General features: G+C 31.6%; 1 non-coding gene across 1 annotated transcript; it reads right to left on the reverse strand.

The window, feature by feature from the left end:
- Positions 1–549: 549 nt before the first annotated feature.
- On the reverse strand, positions 550–621 carry TRNAD-GUC (transfer RNA aspartic acid (anticodon GUC)). The gene has a single exon. It is a non-coding gene; the product is annotated as a tRNA-Asp (tRNA).
- Positions 622–4,638: the final 4,017 nt, after the last annotated feature.

Below are 4,638 nucleotides of genomic sequence, written 5' to 3' on the forward strand. Positions count from 1 at the left end.
TATCTTAACTCGTTGAAGAAATTTATTAATTTTATATATTGTTAAAATATATAAAATTATTTATTAATATTTTTAAAAATATTTTTGTAGAAATTTTCATAAAACATATTTTTAAAAATATAATGAGTTTGTTTTAATGTATAACAAAACAAAACCCATAAAATGCTTGTTGTAATCTATAACAAAACCCATGAATTTGTAATAGTTATAACAACTTTTATCTAATGTTAAATTTATAAATGATTTGATTAATTACAATTTTAAAACATTATAAATGATTTGATTATTACAATTTTAAAACATACTAAAAGAGGTACAAACATATTTACCATTAATATATATAATGAACATGCAGGGGTATAGTTTTGTTTAGTGTGGGGGGTACACAGTATATGTAATGTTGTGGTTTATTTCTATCGAATGAAACGAGACAGTAAAATTAGGCCCAGAATAATTGAAATGAAACGAGACAGTAAAATTGGGCCCAGAATAATTGAAAATCCGGCCCAGTATGGTTGTAAAACGAAATGTTTGAAAAAAAATAAAAAGCGCCGTTGCCGGGGATCGAACCCGGGTCACCCGCGTGACAGGCGGGAATACTTACCACTATACTACAACGACTTGTTGTTGTTCTAGTTCTGGTAGAGTGTTATAATTATCATTTAATCCTTATTAACAGGTGAAGTGAAACCAATAGCATCAATAGCATTACCTTATTAATAACAGTTATCAATACTGGAATCAATAGCATTACCTTATTTCTTTTATTTCTGTATGTGCTTTTCTTTTTTATGCTCATAATTCACTCAACAATTTTTTTTAATTTCAATGTTGTATTTCTCGATTAAGATTAAGATGTATATTACTAAAATATATTTTATTCATTTCTTTTTATCAATACTATTTAATATGTTTAATGTAAATTTTAAATCTATTTACTTTCAATAATCATTTTAAAGTATAACTTGTAAAAATATAATAGACTACTAAATTTAATATCTCACCATATATTATTTAAAAAATCTTTTGTTACAAAATAAATCTTATTACTTTTTTCTTATAGTTATTAGTTAAATATACATCACAAAGTTTAAAAGGGTTTTGTTTGTTTTTGCATAATATTTACATAATAATTTACTTATAACTTTTACGTAACTTTGTTACTATCAAAGTCCAAAAGGGTCTGGTTTAAATTTATTTGCATTATTATATATTTTTTAAATAATATATCAATCATGTAACAATTATATTCTATTATATTTTTTTCTTTAAATTTTTAATTTGTTGTACAAATTATTATATGCTCGCTATTTTACAAATAATTCTAAATTATTTTAGATAAATTCATATAATATATTCAAAATTAAATAACAGATGCTCGTCCAATATTGATGTAGTTGACTTTGCTTGTGGCTTTTAGAAACATTCCTTCTAGGGATCCAATAAAATTATCCTAGTATAAAGTCCCTCAAACACGAGGCATTGAAAGGGAAAAATAATTTAATCTACGCAAAGGTGATTTATTTTCGGCCAAGATTGAAAAAATCGATCCCTTCAAGGTACTCTTTTAGACTCTTCTATGCAAGAATAAGAGTTTTCTCTTCTAATGCCTCATTTTTAGGGGTGTCTCACAACCCATCCAGATCTTTGACCAACTGCCTCACAAGCTCGTGCTCTCTGGCAAGATTTTCCTTGGAAATGGTGAGTTTGGACTTCAACTCGTCTCAGGCTTGGGCGTTGTTTTCACTAAAGATTTGCTTTATCAGTAAGCCCATAAGCATGTGATTTTCCATCAAGATAGAAAACTTGCGAGGACCCAACTTATGTATTGTCCTATAGCCACCAGGAGAATCTTCAGGGAAAGGGAGGTGAGCGCTAGTAAATTTTATGTCGTCAAATGTTTGATCGGTCCTTATCAAGGAATGAAGGGAGGGTCATCCTTTATTGGAGAAGGGTGTTCACCACATTTGTCATAATATAGGACTACAATAGCATCGTCCATTGGGATTGGAGAGGAATTCTCTCCTTGCTTCTGGCTTTTAGAAATATTTCTTCCATGTCCCAATAAAACCATCTCAATACATCATCTCTCTATCATGAAGCATTGGAAAGGACAAAGTAATTTAATCTAGGAAAAGGTAATTTATTTCTGGGCATGACTGGGAAAATGGACTCTCTCGAGCGAGACTTTGTAAAGTCTCTCAGGTGAGACTTAGATAATCAAGTACCTCACACAAGACTTGATAAAAACTAGTCTCTATGGAGATACTTAAATAGAAGAGTCCCTTTGTAGAAACTTAATAATCAAGTCCCTCAGGCGATACTTCGTAAAGGCGAGTCTCTCGTACTAGACTTGGATAATGGAGTTTGTTAGATGAGTTTGTCAACCTCTTAGGCCCTTGCTTTTATTATCTTGCCACATTATAGGGGCTTTGTAATATTAGGTGGTATGTTTATTGATTTCTTTTAATTATTGCTCCTTGAGATGCCGAATACACCTTGTGAGGCTTAGCCATGAGGGACGATTATAACTTTTACTCCTAACTCAAATGAGACAGCCCCTTAGAATATGCTTTGAAAGGTAAAAGTGATTTTAAATCCAAGGGATGTTGATCTCATTATAAATAATTGAATCCCTGAGACTAGGGGCAAGTTTCTTTAGCGTAGCTTCGCAGGGTGAGTCCCTTAAGTGTCGCATCATTTAATGCTTTAGGTATGTTTCTTTTTTGTTTATTATTTTTCTTTTCTCCCTTTATAGGTTTATTAATGAAAGGCTCAAATGTTGTGGCAATTCTTCTCATGTTATTTGGGTTTTCTTGCAATTAGTTTTGTGGTGTTTTGATAAGTGATAAATGTATGTGTTTTCCAGCTTATTTTCTATTTCATTTCTTGTGTATTTTTACTATAAGTTCCTTTTTATGCGTTTTTTTATTTGTTTTCATATGTTCAGTCAATAAGAAGTTCATACAGCGAATCAGGATGATAAAGGGCTAAAGACCGCACACAGGACCATTTTTCAGTATAAAAAGTCAGAGATAAACACGACCAGCCTGTGTCCCTTGACACATGCCACGTTCTCCCCAAATACCCATCTCCAAACAAGCAACTAGAGGCTAACATGGCCAGCCCGTGTTCCTAAGCTTGTGTTACTTTGTAACTTGAAGCTCTTGTTTTATATATTGAAAGTGTTCTACTTTTATTTCGTTATTACCTTGTCATTTATTCATCTTATTACTTATAATTCTCAAATAAGCACTTTGGAATATTAAAAAAATTTATTTGATTCAAGGAAATGTACAAAAGAAGGGGAAATTGCAAGATATAAAAATAGGCAACTGAAAGCAAAAAAAAAAACACTTGGTTCATCTTATCATCATTCTTTCTTGACACTATTAAAGATATGAGATTTCTTTTCTCTATTTTCTCAATGAGCTTGTCAATCTTTGAATGCATTATTCTTTGATCATCACAGATGTCATTGAGAGTGTTTGAAGAGGTTTGTGGGAGGCCATTTCTTCTTTGTTGTCTTGCACTTCATGAAGGTAGTGAAATAATTTCTCTTCCTTGAATGCTATATCCCATTTTTCTTTTAATCCATTTTCCTATCTTTGTATGTATAAATTTATGTTCTTCTTCTTCGAAGTCATAGCTGGTGTAGGCCAAAAAAATTTATTAATTCACCATAGGGCATAGTAGTGCTCTTCTTTTACTCTCTAACATGTGATGAAGCATAATATCTACCTATTTTTTCTCAACTTGATTTTCCAAACACCAAACTGGAAGAACGTCCGATCTTTTATTGTTCTAAAATTGCTTTTCCTTGGGAAAAGAACATGATTCATTGTGAATCAACCTACTATCTCGGTGTATTAGGTCGACATTGAATAGATATGGAATTCCAGAAGAAGGATTAATTAGAAGAGTTTGAGCATAAATGTCAAATTTAAATTCATTACCTTTAAAGTTTATTTGATCATAATCTTGTTCGATGAAGGGTAGGTAGCAAGATTGTGCAAAATCTTCAAGAGATAGAATGACGGAGTGCTTCCTAACTTCGGAACTGATAACACCGTCTTTGTAGGCAAGGTTTGCATAAAACATTCTTATCAAATCTAGGTACCCTTCTTTATATCTTTCAAAGATGAAGTTTCTTAGGCCGACAAAGTTGAAGGATTCCATAAAAGAGAAATCCTTGAAGAGGTCTTCATACAAGTAGTTAGATACATATAATTCTCTATCGACGTAGTATTGATTGAAGTTGTTCCCTTTCTCTTGAATGGGGAAATCTTCTGAGAAGTAGGATGGTGATGAATGAGAGGTTGAGTTTTATTTTGTGCCATTTGAGTTGATGATGGATGATTAAGAGGGCTAAAGTGTTTCTAACACAATGCATACGAGAATGTATAAATGAGAAAGAAGAGAAAGTTACCTATATTTATAACCTCGTTCCAACTGATTGGATGATAGTGTCAATCGATTAGAAGCTTCAAATTTTGAGACTTAAATTTTGCAAATAGTCACTGCATTTATGTATAAATTAACTAGACTTTATGGTAGGTTCAAACGTTTAAATTTTTTAGCTTTGAGATGATCCAATTAATTAGATGTTAGTGCCAATCGATTGTTTGGCCCAATTTA

Source organism: Vicia villosa, unplaced genomic scaffold (genome assembly GCF_029867415.1).
Source record: "Vicia villosa cultivar HV-30 ecotype Madison, WI unplaced genomic scaffold, Vvil1.0 ctg.000175F_1_1, whole genome shotgun sequence".
NCBI classification, from domain to species: domain Eukaryota; kingdom Viridiplantae; phylum Streptophyta; class Magnoliopsida; order Fabales; family Fabaceae; genus Vicia; species Vicia villosa.